The sequence below is a fragment of the Saimiri boliviensis genome, chromosome 2 (genome assembly GCF_048565385.1).
Source record: "Saimiri boliviensis isolate mSaiBol1 chromosome 2, mSaiBol1.pri, whole genome shotgun sequence".
Lineage (NCBI taxonomy): Eukaryota > Metazoa > Chordata > Mammalia > Primates > Cebidae > Saimiri > Saimiri boliviensis.
The window spans coordinates 159,957,012-159,973,687 of record NC_133450.1 but is presented as its reverse complement, the minus strand read 5'-3'; the positions used below and the strand labels follow the sequence as shown (position 1 = coordinate 159,973,687).

At 39.5% G+C, this 16,676-nt stretch overlaps 1 long non-coding RNA gene and 1 other non-coding gene across 2 annotated transcripts in view; one reads left to right on the top strand and one right to left on the bottom strand.

Annotated features, from left to right (window-relative positions):
• LOC141583723 (uncharacterized) overlaps window positions 1–16,676 on the top strand; it is a 257,104-nt gene that overhangs the window by 138,408 nt on the left and 102,020 nt on the right. The gene's annotated exons all lie outside the window — the stretch shown is intronic.
• LOC120366427 (U6 spliceosomal RNA) lies at window positions 5,826–5,928 on the bottom strand. Its single transcript, XR_005581095.1, has one exon. It is a non-coding gene; the product is annotated as a U6 spliceosomal RNA (small nuclear RNA).

The following is a 16,676-nucleotide window of genomic DNA, read 5'->3' as shown; positions in this document are numbered from 1 at the left end:
ATTGTTCAACACCGCCTATGAGTGAGACCATGTGGTGTTTGGTTTTCTGTTTTTGTGTCAGTTGGCTGATAATGATGGTTTCCAGGTTTATGCATGTCCCTACAGAGGACACAAACTCATCGCTTTTTTATGGCTGCATAGTATTCCATGCTGTCTACGTGCCATATTTTCCCTGTCCAGTCCATCATTGATGGGCATCTGGGTTGGTTCCAAGTCTTTGCTATTGTAAACAGTGCTGCAGTGAACATTCATGTGTATGTGTCCTTATAATAGAATGATTTGTAATCCTTTGGGTATATACCCAGTAATGGGATTGCTGGGTCAAATGGAATTTCTATTTCTAGGTCCTTGAGGAATCACCACACTGTCTTCCACAATGGTTGAACTAATTTACATTCCCACCAACAGTGTGAAAATGTTCCTATTTCTCCACATCCTCTCCAGCATCTGTTGTCTCCGGATTTTTTAACAATCGCCATTCCAACTGGCATGAGATGATATCTCAGTGTAGTTTTGATTTGCATTTCTCTAATGACCAGTGATGATGAGCATTTTTTCATATGTTTGTTGGCCTCATATATGTCTTCTTTTGAAAAGTGTCTGTTCATATCATTCACCCACTTTTAAATGGGTTTGTTTGTTTGTTTCTTGTAAATCTGTTTTAGTTCTTTGTAGATTCTGGATATTAGCCTTTTGTCAGATGGGTAGATTGCAAAATTTTTTTCCCATTCTGTTGGTTGCTGGTTCACTCTAATGATAGTTTCTTTTGCTGTGTAGAAGCTCTGGAGTTTAATTAGATCCCATTTGTCTATTTTGACTTTTGTTGCCAATGCTTTTGGTGTTTTAGTCATGAAGTCCTTGCCTATGCTTATGTCTTGAATGATTTTGCCTAGGTTTTCTTCTAGGGTTTTTATGGTGTTAGGTCTTATGTTTAAGTCTTTAATCCACCTGGAGTTAATTTTAGTGTAAGGTGTCAGGAAGGGGTCCAGTTTCTGCTTTCTGTTCATGGCTAGCCAGTTTTCCCAACACCATTTACAGGGAATCCTTTCCCTATTGCTTGTTTTTGTCCGATTTGTCAAAGATCAGATGGTTGTAGATGTGTGGCATTGCCTCCGAGGCCTCTGTTTTGTTCCATTGGTCTATATCTCTGTTTTGGTACCAGTAGCATACTGTTTTGATTACTGTAGCCTTGTAGTGTATAGTTTAAAGTCAGGTAATATGATGTCTTCAGCTTTGTTCTTTTTGCTTAGGATTGTCTTGGCTATGCGGGCTCCTTTTTTGGTTCCATATGAGGTTTAAGGTGTTTTTTTCTGTTCTGTGAAGAAGGTCATTGGTAGCTTGATGGCGATAGCATTGAATGTATAAATTACTCTGGGCAATATGGCCATTTTCACGATACTGATTCTTCCTAATCATGAGCATGGAATGTTTTTCCATCTGTTTGTGTCCTCTCTTATTACCTTCAGTAGTGTTTTGTAGTTCTCCTTGAAGAGGTCCTTTACATCTTTTGTTTGTTGTATTCCTAGGTATTTTACTCTCTTTGTAGCAATTGTGAATGGCAGTTCATTCTTGATTTGGCCCTCTTTAAGTCTGTTATTGGTGTATAGGAATGCTTGTGATTTTTGCACATTGATTTTTTTATGCTGAGACTTTGTTGAAGTTGCTTATCAGTTTCAGGAGGTTTTGGGCTGAGGTGATGGGGTCTTCTAAAAACATAATCATGTTGTCTGCAAATAGAAACAATTTGACTTCCTCCTTTCCAAATTGAATATGCTTTATTTCTTTTTCTTGCCTGATTGCTCTGGCTAGAACTTCCAATACTATATTGAATAGGAGGGTGAGAGAGGGCAACCTTGTCTAGTGCCAGATTTCAAAGGGAATGCTTCCAGTTTTTGCCCATTCATTATGATATTGGCTGTGGGTTTGTCGTAAATAGCTTTTATTATTTTGAGATATGTTCCGTCGATACCTAGTTTATTGAGAGTTTTTAGCATAAAGGGTTGTTGAATTTTGTCAAAGGCCTTCTCTGCATCGATTGAGATAATCATGTGGTTTTTGTCTTTGGTTCTGTTTATGTGGTGGATTACATTTATAGACTTGCATATGTTGCATCAGCCTTGCATTCCCAGGATGAAGCCTACTTGATCATGATGGATAAGCTTTTTCATGTGCTGTTGCAATTGGTTCACTAGTATTTTACTGAAGATTTTTGCATCTATGTTCATCATGGATATTGGGCTGAAGTTTTCTTTTCTTGTTGAGTCTGTGCCAGGTTTTGGTATCAGGATGATGTTGGTCTTATAAAATGATTTGGAAGGATTCCCTCTTTTTGGATTGTTTGGAATAGTTTCAGAAGGAGTGGTACCAGCTCCTCTTTGTATATCTGGTAGAATTCAGCTGTGAACCCGTCTGGACCTCGACTTTTTTTGGATGGTAGGCTCTTAATTGCTGCCTCAACTTCAGCCCTTGCTATTGGTCTATTCAGGGTTTTGACTTCTTCCTAGTTTAGGCTTGGGAGGATGCAAGTTTCCAGGAGTTTATCCATTTCTTCCAGGTTTACTGGTTTGTGTGCATGTAGTTGTTTGTAGTAATCTCTGATGGTGTTTTTTATTTCTGTGGAATCTGTGGTGATACCCCCTTTATTGTTTTTTATTGCATCTATATAATTATTTTCTCTTTTCTTTTTTATTATTCTGGCTAGTGGCCTGTCTATTTTGTTGTTCTTTAAAAAAAAAAAACAGCTCCTGGATTTATTAATTTTTTTGAAGGTTTTTTTGTGTGTGTGTCTCTATCTCCTTCAGTTCTGCTCTGATCTTAGTTATTTCTTGTCTTCTGCTAGGTTTTGAGTTTTTTTGCTCTTGTGCCTCTAGCTCTTTCAATTTTAATGATAGGGTGTCCATTTTAGATCTTTCCTTGCTTCTCATATGGGCATTTATTGCTGTTTATTTTCCTCTATACATTGCTTTAAATGTATCCCAGATATCTGCTATGTTGTGTCTTCATTCTTACTGGTTTTGAAGAAGATCTTTATTTCTGCCTTCATTTCGTTGTCTATCCACTCAACATTCAAGAGCCAGTTGCTCAGTTTCCATGAAGTTGTGCAGTTGTGAGTTAGTTTCTGAGTTCTGAGTTCTAACTTGATTGTACTGTGGTCTGAGAGACTGTTATGATTTCCATTCTTTTGCATTTTGAGGAGTGATTTACTTCCAATCATATGGTCAGTTTTAGAGTAGTTGTGGTGTGGTGCTGTGAAGAATGTATATTCTGTGGATTTGGGGTGGAGAGTTCTGTAAATGCATTTTAGGTTTGCTTGGTCTAGGTCTGCAGTCAAGTCCTGGATATCCTTGTTAATTCTCTGTCTCATTGATCTGTCTAATATTGACAGTGGAGTGTTAAAGTCTCCCACTATTGTGTGGGAATCTAAGTCTTTTTGTAGATCATTAAGAACTTGCTTCATGTATCTGAGTGCTCCTGTATTGAGTGTGTATATATTTAGGATTGTTAGCTCTTCTTGTTGCATTGATCCTTTTACCATTATGTAATGTTCTTCTTTGTCTCTTTTGATCTTTGTTGGTTTAAAGTCCATTTTATCAGAGACTAGATTTGCAACTCCTGCTTTTTTTTTTTTTTTTGCTCTTCATTTGCTTTGTAAATCTTCCTCCATCCCTTTATTTTGAGCCTTTGTGTATCCTTGCATGTGAGATGGGTTTCCTGGATACAGCACACTGATGAGTTTTGACTTTTTATCCAATTTGCCAGTCTTTGTCTTTTGATTCAAGCATTTAGTCCATTTACATTTAAGGTTAATATTGTTATGTGTGAATTTGATGCTGCCATTTTGATGCTAGCTGGTTGTTTTGCCCATTAGTTGATGCAGTTTCTTCATTGTGTTAATGCTCTGTACCATTTGGTATGTTTTTGGAGTGGCTGTTACTGGTTGTTGCTTTCTATGTTTAGTGCTTCTTTCGGGAGCTCTTAGAAAGTAGGCCTGGTGGTGATGAAATATCTGAGCAATTTCTTGTCCGTAAAGGATTTTATTTCTCCTTCACTTATGCAACTTAGTTTGTCTGGATATGAAATTCTCGGTTGAATGTTCTTTTCTTTAAGGATGTTGAATATTGGCCCCCATTCTCTCCTGGCTTGAAGAGTTTCTGCTGAGAAATCCACTGTGAGTCTGATGGGCTTCCCTTTGTGGGTAACCCAGCCTTTCTCTCTGGTTGCCCTTAGCATTTTTTCCTTCATTTCAACTGATGATTATGTGCTTTGGGGTTGCTCTCTTGAAGAATACCTTTATGGTGTTCTCTGTATTTCCTGGACTTGAATATTGGCTGGCCTTGCTAGGTTGGGGAAGTTTTCTTGGATAATATCCTGAAGAGTATTTTCCAGCTTGGATTGATTGTCTCCATCACATTCAGATACACATATCAAATGTAGATTAGGTCCTTTCCCATAATCCCATATTTCTTGGAGACTTTGTTAATTTCTTTTTATTCTTTTTCTCTAATCTTGCCTTCTCATTTTATTTCATTGAGTTGATCTTCAATCTCTGATATCCTTTCTTCTGGTTGGTCAATTCTGCTATTGAAACTTGTGCATGCTTTGTGAAGTTCTCATGTTGTGTTTTTCAGCTCCATCAATTTATTTATATTCTTCTCTAACCTGTTTGTTCTCGTTAGCATTTCATCAAAGCTTTTTTCAAGGTTCTTAGTTTCTTTGCATTGGGTTAGAACATGTTCTTTTAGTTCAGAGAAGTTTCTTATTACCCACCTTTCGAAACCTGCTTTTGTCAGTTCATCAGACTCATTCCCCATCCAGTCTTGTTCCCTTGCTCGTGAGGAGTTGTGATCCCTTGGTGGAGGAGAGGTGTCTGGTTATGGGTGTTTTCATCCTTTTTATGCTGTTTTTTTTCCCCCATCTTTGTGGATTTATCTCCCTGTGGTCTTTGTAGTTGGTGACTTTCAGATTGGTTCTCTGACTAGATGTCGTATTTGTTGATGATGAAGTTATTTCTTTCTGTTTCTTAGTTTTCCTTCTAACAGTCAAGCCCCTCTGCTGTAGGACTGCTGGAGGTCCACTCCAGACCCTGCTTGCTTGGGGATCACCTGCAGCAGTTGCAGAACTGTAAGGGCTACTGGCAGTTTTTTCTTCTGCTATGTTTGTCCCAGAAGGAAACCTGCCATATGTCAGCCTGAGCTCTCCTTTATGAGGTGACTCTTTGGATATAGGGGGTTTGGGGAGCTGCTTGAGGAAACAGTCTGTGCTTTACAGGAGCTCACGTGCTGAGCTGTGAGCTCTGTTGTTCCATTTAGAGCTGCTGGGCATGTACATTTAAGTCTGCTGCAGTGGAACCCATAACCACCTTTTTTTCCCAGGGGCTCTGTCCCAGGAATGTGGGGCTTTATTTATAAGTTTCCTTCCTGCTCTTGCCTTTTTTCAGAGCTGTCCTGCCCAGTAAGGAGGTAGCCTAGTCACAGTCTGCCAGCATAGATGTTGCTGAACTGCTGTGGGCTCTGCCCAGCTGCTGTGTGAACCTCCTTGCAGTTTTGTTTATAGGGGTATAGTTAGAATCACCTCGGTAATGGCAGTCTGCCTCAGTAATGGCAGACTACCTTGGTAGTGGTGGACTGCCTTGGTAATGGCAGATGCCCTTCGTGAAACTCTCAATCCAGAGCGTTTCAGATTGCTGGTCTTCGTGGGGGTGGGACCAGCTGAGCCAGATCACGTGGCTCCCTGTTTCAGTCCCCTTTTTTTTCAGTTGCACAGGCGACTCTGTCTCCCAGGTGTTCCGGTTGCCAGTTGAAAAGGTGCCCGGATTTATGTGAGTTAAAAATATGGAATGCTTCACGAATTTGCATGTCATCCTTGCACAGGGGCCATGCTAATCTTCTCTGTATTGTTCCAATTTTTGTATATGTGCTGCTGAAGCAAGGATCAAATCAAATCTTAACAGAATTCATTCATGTCAACATATAGATGCAGAGCTCCTATAGTTGAAGGAGAAGTTAGGGGAAAATCTCTGTTGCTTAAACTATCCCAGTTGTGGGAGGCCCCAAGATTCTAAGATGAAGAGATTTGAAAACCACCAGTCTATAGGAATGTCCTGCATTGGTTTATATCTAAGAAAATTGTAAGGGAAACAGCATGTTCTAAGAGAAACAGCCTTCAGTCTTCCACTCCCGGGAAGTTTTGACAGGTGCATATCAAAAGCCAGGAGAGAAGATATGTATGGAGCTACACCAAAGAAGCATTCTTCCTTGGAGTATTGCTGGACTGAGCCTGGTGAGAAATGAGGTGGCGGAAGATACAGTCAAAGGTTTGTAGTCTGACTTTGGGTACAGCTGCTGCACCAGCCTATGGTCCTTTTCTTCCAGATCATCTGTTGTTAGGGTATTACTTTTGGCAACTTCATCCCCACCATGGAACCCACTCTACTCTTTTCCACTAGTATAGTTTTCCCATGCCACCACCTGTGCAGAAGCATTTCCCACTTGGGCTACCCTAACTCATATTATTTTTTCTTTTACACAAGGCTTTATTGTTTGACTGATTCAGCAATGAGTTTCACCCAGTGTAGGGAATGTTATATAGCGTCTGCAAATTTCCTTATTTATAAGATAAATGGCCTTGAGCAATATTTACAATCTCAGGAAGGGTGGTTTAGATAGGAGCTGTTTTTAAGTGTATGCTAAGCTACTTGGCACACTCAATGTTTGCGTTCTTTTCATCACCCTGGGCGTATGCCTTTCAAGGCTCAAGATTTCCTCTACTTCCTGAAAACAGGAGAGAAGGTTTATTAGTTTTCTATTGCTTCCATAATAAATCACCACAAACCTCATGGCTCAAACCAATACAAATGTATAGTATTACAGGTCAGAGAAGTCCTACACCAGTCTCACCATACTAGGATCACAGTATTGGCAGGGCTGCATTTCTCTCAAGAATAGTTCTGCTTTTTGTAGCCAAGAGTCAAGGAGCAGCAGAGATTGGGCCCAGAGAATACAGCTCTAGGAAGGAATTGTTAGGCAGCAGCTAAGGATTCAGTACATGGAATCTGCCAACCACAAAATTCTGGTAAGGAGGAAGCTCAGTAAAGAAAAGCTCTAACCTCAGTGTATGCCCCAAGGGTGACTGATCCTTCAGCAGGGGTCCCTGGATGAGGAGACATGTGTGGAACACACCTGTGGTATCCCCACACCTGCAGCTGAGCCATAGCACCACAGATGTGCCACCTACCCCAAGCCCTTATTTAACATGAAACAGGAGGAGATATTTATTGTAATAATCTGAGGTGGTTGGCCATGAATCATAGCTTGGTGAAACCTCACTAAATCCCATGTCCTTGACTGAGAGCAAGTTTGCCCAGTGGAGCAGCCTAGAAAGTCAGCCTCTGTGGTCATAAAGCAGGGTTGTGGGAGGTGGAGAGTGGGCCTGGAGGGGTGCACAGAGGCATCCAGCCGAAAGGCCAGGGGTTCCCTTTTATAAAGGCTCCTGCCCTCAGCAGTCATGCCTCTCTGAGGGCCAGCAACCTAGATAGAATTGAAACTGGTAATATAATCCCTGGGTTGCTGGTGTCCTCCTAGAGTGACACTGCCTCCTGGAGGAAATCCCTGATGGTGCCTCATTTTTATTTCTTTTTTTTTAATTTCTTTTTTTTTTTTTTTGCATCCTCTGTGCCCAGTACCAGCTCATAGGAGACATAATAAAGATGTAGGTGTTGACCAAGGGCACATAGAAAACACATTGTTGTTCTGCATCAGTGATTTTAATTAAAAAAGAAGCTTCTGAAAGAAAACTCACTGATTTGTAGTCTTTTAAACAAAGTAATGTGATATTTAATTGAGGCTAAGTTATTGCACCATGTCTCTAGTACAGTTCAGCGTCTCTCCATCTTTACACAAAGGTAAGTCTTGTTTTTCTTTATTTTTAGGAGAGATATATCCGCTGAGACCAGAGGCCAAACTCTGTTTTTCTTTTTCTTTTTCTTTTCTTTTTTTTTTTTTTTTTTTTTTTTTTTTTGAGATGGAGTCTCACTCTGTCATCTGGGCTGGAGTACGGTGGCATAACTAGAATCACTGCAACCTCTACCTCCTGGGTTCAAGTGATTCTCCTGCCTCAGCCTCCTGAGTGGCTGGGACTAAAGGTGCATGCCACCACACCTAGCTAATTTTTGTATTTTTAGTAGAAATGGGGTTTCACCATGTTGGCCAGGCTGGTCTCAAACTCCTGACCTCAAGTGATCTGCGTGCCTCAGCCTCCCAAAGTGCTGGGATTACAAGTGTGAGCCACTGCACCCTGCCAAACTCCGTTTTTCATGAGTTGGTTTTACTTTGAGTTTAATTTTCTTCTTGCCACAATAGTATGTCTCTATGAGACTTTCGTTGCAGACCTTTTGCCCCAGCCAGGATGGTCACACACAAATGGGCGCCTTTCCTCATGAAAAGAGAGGATATGGCTCTGTAGATTAAATACAGTGGTGTGGGTTCTACCATAGCCTTCTCTTGGACATTGGCAAATATTTCTTTCTGGAGCATGAGTTTTCATATGTTGCTTAAGATAATCTTCATGTTTAAAAGTTTTCTGGCATATTCACATTATGGGTTTTTTTTTCTCCTCACATATTTCAGAAGTTCAACCCATGTTTTTGCCACAAAGGAACATCTCTTTTGACATCTAGCCCTGCTGGACTTTCGTGTGTGGTTTCAGCCTGCTGGGTCAGGGAGTGTTTCCCACATCCTTTCTGGGTTCGTTGGTATGCTGGCACTGATGGATTTTCAGCTGCCGTTCCTTAAATATCTTTTTACAGCCTTCAAAATTGCATACATGTTGTTTGCTGAACCTTATCTTTGTGTTCAAAATATTTCTTCAAGTTTGAGCTTGTGTTGCATTTTTTCTTTTATCACAGCCACTAGTGCATAAACACCTTTTCTTCCATATGAATCAGGATGTTGTGACTCAGGTGGTAGACCCTGAGGAAAGTCTTGCCACATCCTTCATAGTTACAAATGAATGGTCTCTTCCTCTTGTGCTTGCAAAGGTGCTCTTCAAGCATCTGGACCTTATCGTAATTGGTGCTATGTACAGTCCTGGAAGGAGCAGATGAACTTCTTAGGGAGTTCAGGGGAAGAAGGGGACAGGGAGTTGGACTGGTCTCTAGTGGGCCATGAGAAACATCTAGGCGATGGTCAGGGACACCAATGCCTCAGGCTTCCTAGCCTCAGGACTCATGAGATCAGGCTTTCTAGCCTCAGCACTCACCAAGATCAGGTATGCAGCCACATGGGCGAACCAACATGTAAACCCAACACAGGAAGCTGGCCACTGCCAAGAGCTCATTCTGGTGCCACCAGGCCCTGGCCTGGAAACACTTATTTCTGACCCACTAGTTTCACAGAATCATCACAGTATATAATTTTCCTGTTACTTTTCCACCCCGTACAAGACCTTCTGGGGTTAATCTCTTTTAAAAATTAATTTGAAAAGTCCCTTTTTCGCATTTTCAAAATATTTGTTGACCTGACTGTGGTATTTATATTGACTGTGGTATTTTATTTTTTTGCAACTGTGGTATTTGTTGACCTGACTGTGGTATTTTAATTTTTTGCAAGAATTGTAACAGTGAGAAAGTTGTGACAGTGAAAGAGATCTGACCCAACTGACTCCATCTTATTTTCATCCTCCAAACTGCCCTTGTTCATTCCTGGGCAAAAAGGCCAAACTAACTTTTGAGAGGGCTTCAGTTTGTAGTTTAACTTTGAAATAAAGATGTTAACAGCTCTTTCCAGAAATGAATGCCCTTCTTGCCTGGGGACCAGACTGCCTTTGTAAGACTAACAAATTGGCCACAAGATAAGAAATTATGGTTTAGGAGTCATGCAGCCAGAAGCCACATGATTCCAAACCTCCCCAGTTGCTCCTAGAGATGTCATCACTATTGTAAAACCTAAGATTGGTGCTTGAAATATTTTTCAGACCCTAAAATTATGATGCACCAGCTGGTGCCATCCAGCTCAGTAATCTGGGTAAACCCGTTGTCTAATCCTGTCCAGAAACAGAAGACAGCAACCCACTTTGACCCTCTATTATTTTATTTCCAGCCCAACTAATTAGCACTCCTCATTATCTGGCCCTCTACCTGCCAAATTGCCCTTAAAAACCTTCAGTTTCTGAATTTTCTGTCTCCTATTTAGCTGGCTGTGCATGAATTAAACTCTTTGTCTATTGTAGTACATTTGTCTTAATAAATCGAGTCTATCTGAGCAGCAGGCAAAATGATCCCATTGGGCAGTTACAGTGTGACTTGAACAATGTACCTACTCAAATGTATCTACTGTAAATGCTTCGAGTCTCTAGCTGTTATTTTCCACTAATTCCACAGAAGTCAGGTGTGTTGAAAGACCTATCTTCTTTCAATGAAAAACAATAGAAACCGAATACTCTGGGTTGAATCAGGACAGAAAAATTTAAAGCTTAGCCCTTATATCCTGTATCAGGTATCTATTAATTCTTTCCTCCTCCAATTTTCTCTTGGCTTACAGCTGTTGTCAGGTAATCTGACCCTATGTAAGGGTTGAAAGATAAAGTAGTGTAAGTGGCAAAATGCAGAGACTTATAGGTGTGCCCTCTAGGGAGAGATTTTAGCAAATAAATGTATGGCTTTTGTCCCCTATTGTTATTGAAGCTAAGCATTTCTGCTCTATTGATACCGCTGTGAAGTACAATGTTTGGTTTCCATTTCATCTATAAGCTACAAACTCCCTGATGAACCTCATTATACTCAAACTTAGACTTCTGTGCCTAAGGAAGGCCCTGGCACATAGGAAGGCTTATTTTCTTTCAGACTAGAAGAATTTACTTCAGTCTTGTTGTTTGTTCTTTCTGTTTTACCACAGATATGATGGTTATAAATTCTCTTATTTTTCTTTATCTGAAACTCTTATTCGCCTTCAATAATGAAAGATGTTTTTGCTGAATTCTGAGTGGACAAGCTTTTCCCTTGTACTTTAAAGATATTATTTCACTGTCTTCTGACTCCCCTTCTTTTGCTTCTTATGAGAAGGCAGCCATTATTTTAGTTGTTTCCCTGTATTCAATGTGTCATTTTTCTTTGCCTTTAAATATTTTTCTTCCATAGCTTGATTACGATGTAAATAGGAGTGTTTTTTCTACTTCTTCCTAAGCGCTGTAAATTTATAACTATATGTTTCATGCCAAGTTTAGGGAATTTGAGCCATGCTTTTTCCTCTCAATTCTCTCTTCTTTCAGGTCTCCAATTTTGAATTGTCACACAGATCAATAGGCTCTGTTAATTAAAATTTTTTTCTCTGTGTTCTTCAAATGAGATAATTTCTACTGACTTTAAAGTCCATTGTTTCTTTCCTGCATCATTCCATTTTGTTCTTAAGTTATTTTTATATTTCAGCTTTTAGTTAGTTTGTTTTTTTGAGATGGAGTCTCGCTCTATTGCCCAGGCTAGAGTTCAGTGGCGAGATCTTGGCTCACTGCAACCTGGGCCTCTCGGATTCAAGCGATTTCCCTGTCTCAACCTCCTGAGTAGCTGGGACTACAGGCATGTGCCACCACGCCTGGCTAATTTTTGTATTTTTAGTGAGACAGGGTTTCACCATATTGCTCAGGCTGGCCTTGAACTCCTGACCTTGTGATCCACCTGCCTCGGCCTCAGAAAGTGCTGGGATTACAGGCTTAAGCCACACGGCCTGGCCAAAGGATATTATGTTATATAAAATCTTTCAGGATTTCTTTCTTCTCTTTCTTTCTTTCTTTCTTTCTTTTCTCTCTCTCTCTCTTTCTTTCTTTCTTTTCTTTCTTTCTTTCTTTCTTTCTTTCCTTTCTTTCTTTCTTTCTTTCTTTCTTTCTTTCTTTCTTTCTTTCTTTCTTTCTTTCTTTCTTTCTTTTCTTTTCTTTCTTTCCTTCTTTCCTTCTTTCCTTCTTTCTTTCTTTCGAGATGGAGTTTTACTCTTGTTGCCCAGGCTGAAGTGCAATGGCGTGATCTTGGCTTGCTGCAACCTCTGCCTCCTGGATTCAAGTGATTCTCCTGCCTCAGCCTCTTAAGTAGCTGGGATTACAGGCATGTACCTAATGCCTGGCTAATTTTGTATCTTTAGTAGAGATGGGGTTTCTCCATGTTGGTCGGGCTGGTCTTGAATTCTCAACCTCATGTGATTCACCTGCCTCGGCCTCCCAAAGTGCTGGGATTACAGGCATGAGCCACTGCACCTGGCTCAGCTGTTTTGTTTTTCAGTTCTAGAATTTCTATTTGAGCTTTGAAAAAATAATCTCTTTTCTTCTGCTGAAATTTCCCATCTTTTATTAGTTGTGAGCATATTTTTCGTTTTACCACTGAGTATCGTTTTAATATATGCTTTAAGATAATTGTTAGCTAATTCCAACATCTGGGTCATCCTAGATTGTTTTCTGTTGATCTTTCTCTTACGAATTGGTCATGTTTTCCTGCTTTGTTAAATATTGTATAATTTTTTTTTTTTCAGACATAGTCTTGCCATGTTGCCCAGGCTGGAGTGCAATGGCACAATCTTAGCTCACTGTAACCTCCGCCTTCTGTGTTCAAGCAATTCTCCTGCCTCAGCCTCCCAAGTAGCTGGGATTACAGGAACCTGCCATCATGCCTGGCTAATTTTTATAGTTTCATAGATATGAGATTTTACCATGTTGGCCAGGCTGGTCTTAAAGTCCTGACCTCAGGTGATCCACCCGCCTCAGCCTCCCAAAGTGCTGGGATTACAGGCATGAGTCACTGTGCCCAGCCTGAATGTTGTATAATTTTGGATTGCATCTTCAACATTGTAAATGATGTGTTGTAGAAGTTCCAGAATCTGAATGTTCCTCTGAATAATATTGATTTTAAAGCACATATTTCACTTTTATAGAATTACACTGTAACACTGTATCTCCACTGTGATGAGTGTAGCTGAAATTTTATTTCAATTCTTAACTTTAAGTGATCTGCTTTGAGTCTTACCCCAATAGTCATATCCAAGAACTACTCAGAGATTTGGGAAAATTTTGTACCTAGACTTTGAGACCCATTCTTTGGCTTTCTCCTTTCTGGGAGTTCCTTCTTCAGTTTCCAGTAGATCTAGTTCCCCAAACACAAATTTTTCTCAGATTCTTAAGCCAGTAAAACTAGGATTTTCTATCAGAGTTTTAGCTACCCCACATGGCAAAAACCCACGCACACAAAATGGAAGTTGATCTTTGTTCTTTTCTGCCCAGCATTGACTTCCCTCAGTATCAATCTGTTTTTGTTCTCCATTTGGTAGCTTCAGGTATTGGTTTTGGCAGAAGAAAAAAAATCAGTAAACTTGAAGAGAGACTGAGAGACTGTGCTATCTCATGAACAGAAAGAAAAATAATGAGAAAAATGTGTCAGATCCTCAGAGAAATGTGGGGCACCATTGACTTTGCAGACATAAGTGTAATGGGTATACTAAAAGGAGAGGAGACAGAAAAAAGCAGAAAAAGTATTCAAAGAATTAATGGTCTAAGGGTACCCAAATTTCATAAAAATTATTACTCTATGTATCTAAGAAGCTCAATGAATTCTAAGTGAGATAGATACAAAGAAATCCACACACAGCACATTACTGTAAAAATGTTTAAAGCCAAAGCCAAAGCAAAAATGTTGAGAGCTTAATAGAAAAAGGACTGATCAGATATAATGGAATGCCAATAATGCTTACAGCTGAATTCTCATCAGAACCAATGAATGCCATAAGGCAGGGAGGTAACATTTTGAAGGTATTGAAAGACAAAAAGTTGTCAATCAAGAAATTTATGTCCAGTAAAACTATCTTTCAAAAAAAAGGCAATATCTCAAAAAAATATGCAAATAGCCAATCATACATGAAAAGAGTCAACATCATTATCTAACAGGAAATGCAAATCAAAACCACAGTAAGATATCACTTCATGCATGATAGGATGGTTAAAATGTAAAAGAGACATAATAACAAGTATTAAAAAAGAATACACTCAAGAGAAATGAAAGCAATGCATCAAAAAAGATACACGTGAACATTCGTAACATCGTTATTCAAAACAACAAAAAAGAAGATACAACTTAAATGTCCTCCATTTGGTAAATGGATAAACAAAACATGGTATATCTATATAATGGAATATTATTTGAGAATATAAAGCAATGAAGTACTGGTGTATACTGCAACATGGAGGAATCTGTAAAACATTATATTAAAGTGAAAGAAGCAAGATACAAAAGATTACATATCAGTGATCCTTTTGTGTGAGTCCATTTATATGAAAGGTCCAGAAGAGGCAAACCTAAAGAGACAAAAAGTAGATTTGTGGTTGCCAGGATCTGGGGTAGAATGAAGGGAGGGAAAGGGAAGAATGGCTAATGGGTATGGCATTTCATCTGGGGTCATGAAAGTATTCCAATATTCTGGCGAAAGTTACACAACTGTGTGAATATAGTAAACACCATCAATCTGTTCACTTTTAAGTGAGTGAATTATGTGTATGTGAATTATTAATATATTTCAACAAAGCTATTATTTTTTAAAACTAATTTTAAAAAGCAACCATAACAGCCACCCACATACCTGATTTCTAAACTTAAATGCTGGTGCAGTGTCTCTTTTTCATTCTCCTCAGCCTAGGTCTTGTGAGAATGACCTCTCTGTATCACTTGTCATCACATTTAGTGGCAACAGCAGGAGCTAAATTTATTTTCTGGTTATCTTTTCATCCCTCAAATTGTCACACCTATTTTTCAAGCTCTCCAAAAATGGTAATTCTATGATAATCCTTCATAACCATTAGCATAAAATTAAAACATTTACTTTAGGTTCTTCTACTGTGCCTACTAAAAATTTAGACTACTATTATAGCTAACTTTTCAAGCAAGCACAAAATCTTCCTATTAGACCCATGTAAGGCATTGTATTTTAATACCTTTGAATACTATGGTTATTTTGGGGAAACTGGAAAGAACACTGGACTGGATAACAAGAGACCTGCTTTCTAGGCCAATCTCTGTCCCTCGCTAGGACAGAGGAGAGCCAGCATTCTTCATCTGATGTACATTCTTAAAAATTAGGGAGTTTTTGATAATTTGTGGTTATGATAGTTGTTAATATGATGAAATATATTGAAGGAGATATGTAAAATCAAGTGTCCATTTACTCAATATTAGACTGTAACATTAGTGGCTGCACCCAAAGGATGGCATACATACATATGTATATATAGTCTATTATAATTTAAGTTCTGTGATACATATGCAGAACATGCAGATTTGTTACATAGGTATACACATGCCATGGTGGTTTGTAGATCACCCTGTCATGTACATTAGGTATTTCTCCTAATGCTATCCCTCCTCTAGCCCCCCACTCCCTGATAGGCCCCAGTGTGTGATGTTCCCATCCCTGTGTCCATGTGTTCTCATTGTTCAACTCCCACTTATGAGTGAGAACATGTGGTGTTTGGTTTTCCGTTCCTGTGTCAGTTTGCTGAGAATGATGGTTTCTAGCTTCATCCATGTCCCTGCAAAGGACATGAACTCCTCCTGTTTTATGGCTGCATAGTATTCCATGGTATGTATGTGCCACATTTTCTTTATCCAGTCCATCACTGGCTTGGTTCCAAGTCTTTGCTATTGTGAACAGTGCTGCAGTAAACATACATGTGCATGTGTCTTTATAATAGAATGATTTATAATCCTTTGGGTATATACCCAGTAATGGGATTGCTGGGTCAAATGGAATTTCTATTTTTAGGTCCTTGAGGAATCACCACACTGTCTTCCACAATGGTTGAACTAATTTATAGTCAGTGTGGCATATTTTTATGTGAGTGCTTTTCACAAGCCAATGGCATAGACCCACAACTGACCTGGCTCCATCCTCCAGCCCCACTCTTAAAGGAGAAAGGCTCTAGCCAAGACCATTCCAGAAGATTAACAACTGTTTTGGGTCTCTCTCCCAGATATAAGAAACCTGGTGACATTTCTGCCTCCAAATTTTTGTGTAATTTAAGAAGTCTTCCCTCCTCTGAGCTTAGGTTTTCTCATCTAAAATATAAGTGTGGGAGGTAAGGGCTTTAAAGCATCATCCAATCCTAGTATCTTATAATTGTATTTCAGCATAAACATCTTTAATTCCTATTTTTTTCTCATGAAGACACCATCATGACCTCTTATTTATATCTTTTGGACTCCAAATACTTCATTTTAGAGATCTAGTGCTCTGAAGGCTCAAAGGGGCACCTTGTGAAAAGCCATATTTGTATCTTTCCATCCACCATGACTTACATTAAATTATAAAAAATGTGAAATGTCTCCACAGACAGATAAAAAATAATCTCTTTCGACAAGTGTGTGGTGGCTTAATGCCTGTAATTCCAGCACTATAAGAGGCCAAGAAGGGCAGATCACTTAAGCTCAGGAGTTCAAGACAAGCCTCATGACTTGGTAAAATGCTGTCTCTACCAAAAAAAAAAAAAGACTTCTTCCAAAATGGCCAAATAGGAACAGCTCCAGAGCACAGGTCCCAGTGAGAGAGACACAGAAGGTGAGTTATCTCCACACTTCCAGCTGAGGTACCAGGTTCATTTCAATGGGTTGGACAGTGGGTGTAGCTGAAGGAAGGCGAACTGATGCAGGGCGGGGCACCGCC